This window comes from Schistocerca serialis, chromosome 6 (assembly GCF_023864345.2).
Source record: "Schistocerca serialis cubense isolate TAMUIC-IGC-003099 chromosome 6, iqSchSeri2.2, whole genome shotgun sequence".
Classification (NCBI taxonomy): Eukaryota; Metazoa; Arthropoda; class Insecta; order Orthoptera; family Acrididae; genus Schistocerca; species Schistocerca serialis.
The window spans coordinates 312,911,248-312,924,324 of record NC_064643.1 but is presented as its reverse complement, the minus strand read 5'-3'; the positions used below and the strand labels follow the sequence as shown (position 1 = coordinate 312,924,324).

General features: G+C 41.5%; 1 non-coding gene across 1 annotated transcript; it reads right to left on the bottom strand.

The window, feature by feature from the left end:
* Positions 1–8,428: 8,428 nt before the first annotated feature.
* Positions 8,429–8,503, bottom strand: Trnal-caa (transfer RNA leucine (anticodon CAA)). Its single transcript has one exon. It is a non-coding gene; the product is annotated as a tRNA-Leu (tRNA).
* Positions 8,504–13,077: the final 4,574 nt, after the last annotated feature.

Here is a 13,077-nt window from a genome sequence, read left to right as displayed (position 1 = left end):
AATTTTGTCTCTAACTCAATTCTGTCATTTCTCACTAATTTCGACTTTCTGCGGGTTTATTCTCAACCCATATTCCGCATTTAGCAGACTGTTCATTCCACTCAGTATGGGCTATAATGTTTTTTCGCTTTCACTGAGAACAGTAGTGTCATGAGCGACTCTTGTTACTGATATCCTGTCAGCCCGAATTTTAATTCCACTCTTCAAATTTTATTTTCCTTGCGTCATCGCGTCTTCGATGCAGAGATCCAACAGTAGAGGTGAAATACTATGTCCCTTACACACTTCTTAACCGGAGCACTTCCTCCTTGGCCTTTTATTCTTATTACTCCCTTTTAATTCGTATGCGTACTGTATATTACCCGTCTTTCCCTATACCTTATTCCTATTTTTCTCTGCGTTTCGAACATCTTGCATCATGTTACACTGTCAGGAGTTTTTCCAGGTCGACAAATCCTATGAACGTGTCTTGATTTTGCTTAAGTCTTACTTCCATTATCAACTGAAACGTCAGAATTGCTTCTTTCGTACCTTTACCTTTCCGAAAGCCAAGCTAATAATCGAACAGATCTTCAGTTTTCTTTTCAACCTAATAAAAACCAACCTAAAATTGTGAAAAATGGTTGAAAGCCTCCGAAAAATAGATCTCCTCAATCAGCCATTACACTTGGAGTGATCACGATACAAACAAGATAAAAGTGTTAATAACGGCTAACTTAACATTACAATTATTGGAGACCATGCAGCAGACGAAGCGAAAGAATTCTGACATCGTGGAAGCAAAATGACGCTTGACTGACGAAGCAAGGAGGATATAAGGAGCATAGGTTAAGAGAGCATCGCTCGTCAAAATAAGTGCTAACATCAAACAGGGGTCTTAATTTGGAAAAGAATTTTTTTAGAGTATACGTCTCTAGTAATCATAGTATGGAAGTGAATCACGGAATGTGAGAAAACTGGAAAACAGGAGAGTGGAGGTGTTTTAAATGTGGTGTTGCAAAAGGATTATGACAATTAAGTGGGCCGATAAGAAATCAGGAGGCTCTTCTAGAACCAGAGAGGAAATATACATATGGAACACCAATATGTGTTAAGACTTCAAGATATAACTTCACTGGTAGTAAAACAACGTGTAGAGGGTAAATTTTGTTTGGAAGACAGCACATGAACAATCAATTGAGGACAATGGGTGTAGGTGCTTCTCTAAGACGCAGGTTTTTGCAGGGTAAGGTAGGTTGAGGTAGCCGGGTCAAACTTATTGGAGGTCTAATGGCACAACAATGTATTTTCTAATGAAGTAACTGATATATTCGTTACTACAATATGCATGAATAACACCTTCACAGGAAAAAGCTACTCAGTATTCAGTAATACAAATGGAATCAATGCAACTTAGTGACAGAGTATAATAATGAAATAAAATAATCATTCAGACACGAATTTCTACCAGTACACTAACACACTACACTCATACAGTATAACAAACAACAGCACAATAATCCTAATGAATAAACACACTTGCAGTATAGGAAACGAGCGCGACAAAGTGATGCGATGAAGTAAGTAATAATTAATTCATGACTGCGACGAGATACCTTATACGATTCATGAAAATCGATAAATGGTGTTTATGTAGAACTTTAACAACGGCTAGTGATTTCCTATGCAAGTATGGACAGTCGTGAACTGATCATTTGAATCATACATTCTGTCGATAGTCGTATTGCGATTGGACACTGGCCGAAGAATTCCATCTGAAGTCGGTTTCTTGCCATATTCGCTGCAGCATGTTAGGCGTGACTTGTTCAGTTTTTTTTTTTTTTCATCAGTCTACTGACTGGTTTGATGCGGCCCGCCACGAATTCCTTTCCTCTGCTAACCTCTTCATCTCAGAGTAGCACTTGCAACCTACGTCCTCAATTATTTGCTTGACGTATTCCAATCTCTGTCTTCCTCTACAGTTTTTGCCCTCTACAGCTCCCTCTAGTACCATGGAAGTCATTCCCTCATGTCTTAGCAGATGTCCTATCATCCTGTCCCTTCTCCTTATCAGTGTTTTCCACATATTCCTTTCCTCTCCGATTCTGCGTAGAACCTCCTCATTCCTTACCTTATCAGGCCTCCTAAATTTCAACATTCGTCTATAGCACCACATCTCAAATGCTTCGATTCTCTTCTGTTCCGGTTTTCCCACAGTCCATGATTCACTACCATACAATTCTGTACTCCAGACGTAAATCCTCAGAAATTTCTTCCTCAAATTAAGGCCGGTATTTGATATTAGTAGACTTCTCTTGGCCAGAAATGCCTTTTTTGCCATAGCGAATCTGCTTTTGATGTCCTCCTTGCTCCGTCCGTCATTGGTTATTTTACTGCCTAAGTAGCAGAATTCCTTAACTTCATTGACTTCTGACCATCAATCCTGATGTTAAGTTTCTCGCTGTTCTCATTTCTACTACTTCTCATTACCTTCGTCTTTCTCCGATTTACTCTCAAACCATACTGTGTACTCATTAGACTGTTCATTCCGTTCAGCAGATCATTTAATTCTTCTTCACTTTCACTCAGGATAGCAATGTCATCAGCGAATCGTATCATTGATATCCTTTAACCTTGTATTTTAATTCCACTCCTGACCCTTTCTTTTATTTCCATCATTGCTTCCTCGATATACAGATTGAAAAGTAGGGGCGAAAGGCTACAGCCTTGTCTTACACCCTTCTTAAAACGAGCACTTCGTTCTTGATCGTCCACTCTTATTATTCCCTCTTGGTTGTTGTACATATTGTATATGACCCGTCTCTCCCTATAGCTTACCCCTACTTTTCTCAGAATCTCGAACAGCTTGCACCATTTTATATTGTCGAACGCTTTTTCCAGGTCGACAAATCCTATGAAAGTGTCTTGATTTTTCTTTAGCCTTGCTTCCATTATTAGCCGCAACGTCAGAATTGCCTCTCTCGTTCCTTTACCTTTTCTAAAGCCAAACTGATCTTCACTTAGCGCATTCTCAATTTTCTTTTCCATTCTTCTGTATATTATTCTTGTAAGTAGCTTCGATGCATGAGCTGTTAAGCTGATTGTGCGATAATTCTCGCACTCGTCAGCTCTTGCCGTCTTCGGAATTGTGTGGATGATATTTTTCCGAAAGTTAGATGGTATATCGCCAGACTCATACACTCCTGGAAATGGAAAAAAGAACACATTGACACCGGTGTGTCAGACCCACCATACTTGCTCCGGACACAGCGAGAGGGCTGTACAAGCAATGATCACACGCACGGCACAGCGGACACACCAGGAACCGCGGGGTTGGCCGTCGAATGGCACTAGCTGCGCAGCATTTGTGCACCGCCGCCGTCAGTGTCAGCCAGTTTGCCGTGGCATACGGAGCTCCATCGCAGTCTTTAACACTGGTAGCATGCCGCGACAGCGTGGACGTGAACCGTATGTGCAGTTGACGGACTTTGAGCGAGGGCGTATAGTGGGCATGCGGGAGGCCGGGTGGACGTACCGCCGAATTGCTCAACACGTGGGGCGTGAGGTCTCCACAGTACATCGATGTTGTCGCCAGTGGTCGGCGGAAGGTGCACGTGCCCGTCGACCTGGGACCGGACCGCAGCGACGCACGGATGCACGCCAAGACCGTAGGATCCTACGCAGTGCCGTAGGGGACCGCACCGCCACTTCCCAGCAAATTAGGGACACTGTTGCTCCTGGGGTATCGGCGAGGACCATTTGCAACCGTCTCCATGAAGCTGGGATACGGTCCCGCACACCGTTAGGCCGTCTTCCGCTCACGCCCCAACATCGTGCAGCCCGCCTCCAGTGGTGTCGCGACAGGCGTGAATGGAGGGACGAATGGAGACGTGTCGTCTTCAGCGATGAGAGTCGCTTCTGCCTTGGTGCCAATGATGGTCGTATGCGTGTTTGGAGCCGTGCAGGTGAGCGCCACAATCAGGACTGCATACGACCGAGGCACACAGGGCCAACACCCGGCATCATGGTGTGGGAGCGATCTCCTACACTGACCATACACCACTGGTGATCGTCGAGGGGACACTGAATAGTGCACGGTACATCCAAACCGTCATCGAACCCATCGTTCTACCATTCCTAGACCGGCAAGGGAACTTGCTGTTCCAACAGGACAATGCACGTCCGCATGTATCCCGTGCCACCCAACGTGTTCTAGAAGGTGTAAGTCAACTACCCTGGCCAGCAAGATCTCCGGATCTGTCCCCCATTGAGCATGTTTGGGACTGGATGAAGCGTCGTCTCACGCGGTCTGCACGTCCAGCACGAACGCTGGTCCAACTGAGGCGCCAGGTGGAAATGGCATGGCAAGCCGTTCCACAGGACTACATCCAGCATCTCTACGATCGTCTCCATGGGAGAATAGCAGCCTGCATTGCTGCGAAAGGTGGATATACACTGTACTAGTGCCGACATTGTGCATGCTCTGTTGCCTGTGTCTATATGCCTGTGGTTCTGTCAGTGTGATCATGTGATGTATCTGACCCCAGGAATGTGTCAATAAAGTTTCCCTTTCCTGGGACAATGAATTCACGGTGTTCTTATTTCAATTTCCAGGAGTGTATATTCTACAGACCAAAGTGAATAGTCGTTTTGTTGCCACTTCCCCCAATGTTTTTAGAAATTCTGATGGAATGTTATCTATCCCTTTGACCGTAAGTCCTCCAAAGCTCTTTTAAATTCCGATTCTAATACTGAATCCCCTATCTCTTCTAAATCGAATCCTGTTTCTTCTTCTATCACATCAGACAAAGCTTCACCTTCATAGAGGCTTTCAATGTATTCTTTCCACCATCTGCTCTCTCCTCTGCTTTTAACAGTGGAATTCCCGTTGCACTCTTAATGTTACCACCGGTGCTTTTAATGTCAACAAAGGTTGTTTTGACTTTCCTGTATGCTGAGTCTGTCCTTCCGACAATCATATCTTTTTCGATGTCTTCACATTTTTCCTGCAGCCATTTCGTCTTAGCTTCCCTGCACTTCCTATTTATTTCATTCCTCAGTGACTTGTATTTCTGTATTCCTGATTTTCCCGGAACATGTTTGTATTTCCTCCTTTCATCAATCAACTGAAGTATTTCTTCTGTTAACCATGGTTTCTTCGCAGCTACCTTCTTTGTACCTATGTTTTCCTTCCCTTTTTAGAGATGTCCATTCCTCTTCAACTGTGCTGCCTACTGCGCTATTCCTTATTACTGTATCTATAGCGTTAGAGAACTTCAAACGTATCTCGTCATTCCTTAGTACTTCCGTATCCCACTTCTTTGCGTATTGATTCTTCATGACTAATGTCTTGAACTTCAGCCTACTCTTCATCACTACTATATTGTGATCTGAGTCTATATCTGCTCCTGGGTACGCCTTACAATCCAGTATCTGATTTCGGAATCTCTGTCTGACCATGATGCAATCTAATTGAAATCTTCCCGTATCTCCCGGCCTTTTCCAAGTATACCTCCTCCTCTTGTGATTCTTGAACAGGGTATTCGCTATTACTAGCTGAAACCTGTTACAGAACTCAATTAGTCTTTCTCCTCTTTCATTCCTTGTCCCAAGCCCATATTCTCCTGTAACCTTTTCTTCTACTCCTCCCCCTACAACTGCATTCCAGTCGCCCATGACTATTAGATTTTCGTCCCCCTTTACATACTGCATTACCTTTTCAATATCCTCATACACTTTCTCTATCTGTTCATCTTCAGCTTGCGACGTCGGCATGTATACCTGAACTATCGTTGTAGGTGTTGGTCTGCTGTCGATTCTGATTAGAACAACCCGGTCACTGAACTGTTCACAGTAACGCACCCTCTGCCCTACCTTCCTGTTCATAACGAATCCTACACCTGTTATACCATTTTCTGCTGCTGTTGATATTACCCGATACTCATCTGACCAAAAATCCTTGTCTTCCTTCCACTTCACTTCACTGACCCCTACTATATCTAGATTGAGCCTTTGCATTTCCCTTTTCAGATTTTCTAGTTTCCCTACCACGTTCAAGCTTCTGACATTCCACGCTCTGACTCGTAGAACGTTATCCTTTCGTTGATTATTCAATCTTTTTCTCATGGTAACCTCCGCCTTGGCAGTCCCCTCCCGGAGATCCGAATGGGGGACTATTCCGGAATCTTTTGCCAATGGAGAGATCATCATGACACTTCTTCAATTACAGGCCACATGTCCTGTGGATACACGTCACGTGTCTTTAATGCAGTGGTTTCCATTGCCTTCTGCATCCTCATGTCGTTGATCATTGCTGATTCTTCCGCCTTTAGGGGCAATTTCCCACCCCTAGAACAAGAGAGTGCCCTGAACCTCTATCCGCTCCTCCGCCCTTGTTCAGTTACGAAGTAGATTCTAGCTCTGAGGTCTGATAGAGAAGCTGGTAAAAGTGGAACAAACAAAGTCTCCTTGACGACAGCCCAAAAGAAAAAGCAAGAGGTGTCAGGTCCACTGAACGTGGGGGCCATGCAATTGGAGCACCTCGGCACATTCACTTACGTGTAATGTGGAAATTTAGAAAATCGCGGACGTCTTACCAAACAGTCAACACTTGATCTATCGCCCTTCAAGGTGACACTTAAAGCAAATCTGTAAGTCGTATGGATCAGTTTGTACCAATTTTCAAAGCTGTTAAGTCCTTTTTGATACACCCTATATTTAACAGGAATGTCTGTAACATAAAAAATCTGTCTCAGCTTTTCTGACTAAGGAGGTGCCTGCAGCGATGCACTCTTACCTTATGTTATCGTAATATTTGGTGGCGTGGTATAATAAGAAACTCAGTTACTTTTATTTGCAAAGGCTCTATCAGTCTTTTTAATTAAACATCACCAGGCAAATACTTCCATCTAGCCACCTTACTTAACTGATCTTCCATCCTCATTTGAAGCATGTATGTTGCAAATTTTTGGTTCAGTCGCTCCTCTGGAGAATCTCTCACAAATGTATTTGTAGGATGGCTGTGCATTTTGCACCCTGAGACTTTTGTCAGCCAGTTCCAAGCGCCACTGTAAGAGTTTTAATTAAATAATTTTACTGTTACACTTCTAATATGTGACCTATATCCTCTTTGGCCCTTTGTTTGACAGGATGGAGGGGCGGCTGGGTAGCAAGAGGAGGGAGGTGTGTGTGTGTGTGTGTGTGTGTGTGTGTGTGTGTGTGTGTGTGTGTGTGTGTGTGTGTTTGCGTTTTTCACAGTGTAAACAAATATTTAAAGTTTTGTACATCAGAGTGGCTTGGACTTCTCCATCATTTATAATGATCAGTCAGTCGCACATTTTAATATTATAATCTTATTATTGGATTTTAGCACAGCGCATTCAAATGACAAGTTTTGTCAGTTTTATAGCTCACTGATACATTACAGTTTTATACGGACGCTAATAACCACGCCGTTGAACGCCATAAACACAAACAACAGCAGCATATCATAGAAATTAATTACATTTATTTTGGCGGTTAATAGGCAGGTGCCGAATGAATTAATGATGAGGATCCGTGAGGAGACTCACCAAAAACAAGATTACTTATTTGCAGTAGCCAGGGGCGGTGCGTACGTCCGATGTCAGTTCTCTCACCACCAAGCTGTAAATTAATGTGCTGACTTGACACAGTATCTGCAGACTGGACGTACCTTATCTGCATATAGTTTTGCATGGAAACTTGAATCAATTTAAATACAATGGAGGATTTTAATGGAATTTTCAGGAATTGTTCGGTCATTTGTAATTCCATGATCTTTAGAATTCAAAGATATAGCAGCCATACTTCTACAGATCGGTTTCCACAGTTCGGCATCGTAAGTTTCTTCCCGATATTTCCCATATATATGGTATTTCAGAGCTACAGTACAGACATATTATCTCGAAAACAGTGGATCCGATCTTTTCAACACTTTTTCTTAGGTCACTTGCTTATCTGTCTGTCTGTTTGATACAAATTTTGCAGCTGGTTTTAAACTAATTACCGATGAGTTAGATATCTAAAATTTTAAACAGAACTCGTAACTGGATGACAAATATTATTAACTCACTTCCTTGTCTATCTGCTTGGTGGGGGTGGAGGTGAGAGTAAGAAAGATTGGTATCACCTGACATCTCGGCTCCCCTGCAGGACTGCCATGCTATGTCTGTACCATCAGAATGCAAGTGGACAGGCATGGCTGAGCATATAGAAGGGAAAGCCGAAATGGAAAGAGAGTAACGAAGGAGGAGATGGGTGCAATAAATGTGGCATATGTATGCGTGAGTGAAGCTCTGGGTAAAAAGCTAGTATAATTATTTAGATAAAAAATATAATCTCATGAAAACATTTAAAACGATTCATAAATTTGTCTCACCCAAGACCATGAACCAGAAAATAGTTGAAACTTCCTGACAGGTTAAAACTGTGTGCGGGACCGAGACTCGAACTCGGGACCTTTGCCTTTTGTGGGCAAGTGCTCTACCAACTGAGCTACCCACACACGACTCCCGACCTGTAATCACAGCTTCAATTCTGCCCATACCTCGTCTCCTACTTTCCAAACTTAGCAGAAGCTCTTCTGCAGTGCACGCCACCTGCTTGGTGCCTGTGTACATCAGCAAGGCTCTCCAAATAGTTTATATTTATAGTTTTTATTTATAAACTGCTAGTGTGTGTGCTATTATTGATTGATTGGGTTGAAAATTTAAAAAATATTGTAGGATATATTTAGAGCAACAATTTTACTACTAGCACTGCAATAATAACAAAACACTAAGTATTACATCATACAAAAACAGTAAAAATAATGTTATTATTATTATTATTATAGAAGGATAAATACTTACTGAAATTGCAGTGAGGTTCCACCTAGCTATTATTTTGTCACTACTGCTTCTTGCGTGGTGGAAGAGTGCATAGACGTCTTAGAAAGGTTGTAAAGGGGTATCCAATTCGAGCATATGCAGAACATTGTGTTGGTGTATCCAGTCAGGTAATGCATCTTCTTGCCATTCTGTTGCACTGTCATAAGCTGTTAAAAACTAGTCATCCTGGCTAGAGTCATACGTCCCTCCATTATTCTATCTTTCCCTTTCTTAACGCAGAAAGCTCTAGATGCATTTCTCTGAGAGATGTTTACAAAAAAATAGAGTTGTTAATGTCTTTTTTGATCAATGAAAGTGCCTCATCAACTAAACACTTGCAACCCAGGTATATATACAAACAGTGCAGAAAATGATAGCGTTATGCGTTTTTAAAAGTACCACACGTAATAGCATAAAATGTGCATGACTCTACAACTGCAGCGCAGGCTTCATCAACTCATAGCTTCTCTGTAATTCAGAAGCGGTAAAACTGCACTGCAACGAGCATAGGCTGCATGGACGCTGGGGGAGGCGGGGGGAGGGAAGGAGGGGGTTGATCTTCACAGGTCAATGATGCGTTGATGCCAGAATCCCTGAAGCAATTATGTCAGGACCTTGGTGCACATAGACAGACGCAATGATGTCATAATTCTGAGAAATGCAATATCATGGCCTTGATGCACATACCGGGATGATGTCAAAATTCCAGAAACGTAAAAAGTGCTAATGTCAGCGATTATGCCCAAAATGTACTCTGATCCTCTACTCTCATTAGCATTCAAGTGAATAAGGAGAACATCTCTAACCGATCAAAGTACAGATCACCGATCAACAACTTTCACAGCTTTCACGATGAGCAAATGCAGAACAGTGGCTGGATAGGACAGAGAAGCCAGACGGGCAGGGAAAGAATGAAACGGTTTTAGACTGGTAAACAGGCTACCATAAGCGACTTATAGTTACTTGACGTGGTCTGTGACAGCCCAAAACGAGAGGGAAAAAAATGGATCAAGTCTGTACTAAGCAGCACTGCAAAGTTGCTGGAATTTGAACGCAGGAAATCACCAGCTCAAATATCAGCCGTTTCGGGGTGCTAATTTGCTATATTAAAAGTCCAACAGCTTGGAAGTGCTATACATAAGGTCATGTTAGTATAAAAATGGCCACTTTAGCAGCAGTTTTCCTCATATGTAGATTATGAACAATGTATGTTGTTTTGAAATAAGAATTTTTCGTATAGGGAGTATGTATGAGTCATTGACATTATTGTCACTAACGCCATCTACTGGTGAAACTGTTTTCCTTTTATAATGCTGAACTGCCTAAGTCACTGATAGTGTTATCACCTTGGAGCTTTCTGTCTGTAGTTGTAAGGTAAGGTTCACCATTTTATGCACCCAGAACGATTGCTCTAAACACGTATCACGCGAAAAATTTCGTACTCACCATTTGCAAGAATAAAAGCCTGTGCTGTAAATCTGGAGAACCCTGCAAAGCCCATTTAGATGCTGAGAAGAACTCTTCATCGTAGCAAATTACCTCTCTTCATCCGCCCAATGTTTCCATTTGCTTCGCCTTCACCCTCGCTGTGAAGCAATGTCAAGGTAGCAAGGGCTTGCGCAGAGCAACTCAGTTCCTGACGCCAAGTTCACCAAACACTCGCTGCTTGTTTGTTTTGCTTGTGTGTACATCGAAGGCGCTCAGCTGAAACAACCGTGCAAACACGAGTTCCCGATTAACCCCGCAATTTTCCGGCGTGTTGAGTATTCGATGAAATTTCAGGAATATTGGTGTATACTCCGTACTTTGTAGACCAATATAGCGTTTGTTCAGTGTACAGCCACCATTCAGTGCGATTCGAAGACTGGGTGGTGAGTGCAATTTCATCGATGTGTTTCATTATGGCATGGTCAAATATCGCAGTGCTGCAGAGGATTTTCACAGAAAAAAATTGAACAGAGAAATTCACGTCCGGCAAAGTCGAACAACGTTACAATATGCGATGTTACAAAATAAAAGTGATGTTGTTATTCAATGGAAAGTTCGAAATTGAGATTTAGCTTACTGTTTTATCAATCACAATTGGCGTAAGAATCATGGATTGACCATTGTCATAAAATTTTTGATTATGAGATGTGAATAGTTTTTTACTTGCAGTTTCGCGTGGCTTGAGGCAGTCACAACTAGCGTGCTATTGATTAAGAAATTGCGTTATCGTCTTTATAATTACTTCATGATCGTAGATACGATTATACCCGGTTGTGAAGCTATTGTTATGACAAAACAATTTCCTAAGGGACCAGAAAGTTCTTAAGGGTGCAAAAACAACTGTAACATCACACAAAAGGGAAATTCAATATTAAAGCTGATGCAAGAAGACGATAAAACAGTTTTCTTTTTATCAATGTAACACGCACATTGGACTGCTGATCTTGGTGTCTGTAATATTAGCAAAATGCATAATTAAAATGAAAATAATACTGAGGAGATAATAGGAATGAGCACTGCTAAATGATTCAGTATTCGCAGAACAAATATTTATTATAACTAAAACATATATCGTACCTTAAGCTTAGTACTACAATGACCGTAGTTTTTTATGTCCGTATCATGTCCATTGAGCGCTCTTTTATATAGCCATTGTCTTCTTTGAGTTGCTCGTGCGTCGTCACGGTAAGTTATAACAGTTCTTTACACTTCACTCAAACTTAGACATAACACGTTTTTATACATTTAGTAAAAATTAGATCAGACTGCCACAAATCTGCGTCCGTCTTACTTGAGAAAAAACAGTACAAGTCTTTAGCGCTCAAGGCTTCATTTGTTCTCCAGCGAACAAAATAGTGAAGGATCGCATATCTAGCCGTATTTTTCTGTTTATACTGCCGCCCAAAGACGACGAATTACATTATTTAGAAAATTCCACCGTCGCCATGCGACGCCTCATTATACATTAATCATTATTTATAAAAAAGTATTTGCCTTCTGGCTGAAAGTATTAACTACTCGTATTTGCTGTTTTAATGAAGTCAAAAATAGCGAATGTCACAAATAGCATCGGAGAAGTAGAAATCAACAGCTTTGTATACGCTACCCGAAGGGCACTTTACGTTGACTTCGGTCAGGAAACGGCAGGAAAGAAGATTAAGGTGAAATGTCACAACGTTACCCTGTTTCTTACACTTTTATCTGTTCTCTGAGCGATCTACCAATTCTTCTTCTTTTTATTCTTCTTCTTCACTGATGCTGAATTAGTGAATCAATGTATGATGATTGTTTCTGAAACTTTGTTTCAAAATTTCTCCAACAGTAAACAAATATCAGCTGAAATAAATAAGCCCACACTTTCAGACGTCGTATAGAAGATATTTCAAAATATACGTTTGAAGCAGTAATTAATAAAGTCAAACTATGCAAATACTTCAGTCTTGTATGTGATTCCCGTACAGATTTATAGCTTCGATGGCTCAGTTTTCATTATTTGTGCGTTATTGCACAAATGATGGGGGTAATAGAGGAAGATTTTTTAGCAATTATAACCATGAAAGTGTAAGTAGGCTGTTTAGGTTTTTTTATTGGTAACGCCACCTCTGTATGAAAATCACTGGCTGTGCTGTGTGCAGTCTGTGGCTGCTTTGCATTGTTGTAATACTCGCCATTGTAGTGTTAGGCAGCTGGATGTGAACAGCGCGTAGCGTTGCGCAGTTGGAGGTGAGCCGCCAGCAGTGGTGGATGTGGGGAGAGAGATGGCGGAGTTTTGAAATTTGTCATGAACTGCTATATTTATATATGATGATATCAAGGTAAATACATTGTTTGTTCTCTATTAATATCTTTCATTTGCTAACTATCCCTATCAGTAGTTAGTGCCTTCCATAGTTTGAATCTTTTATTTAGCTGGCAGTAGTTGCGCTCGCTGTATTGCAGTAGCTTGAGCAGCGAAGATTTTTGTGAGGTAAGTGATTTGTGAAAGGTATAGTTTAACGTCAGTCAGGGCCATTCTTTTGTAGGGAATTTTGAAAGTCAGATTGCGTTGCGCTAACAAAATATTGTGTGTCAGTTTAAGCACAGTCATGTATAATTGTTCAAAGGGGACGTTTCATATGGCGACCCTGCCAGGATACCTCACTGGAATCTTCTGATTTTTTCTTGTAGTTTGTGTAATTAGTCTAGCTATTGTTTATTGCTAGTGCGTAATTGTAGAGAAAAT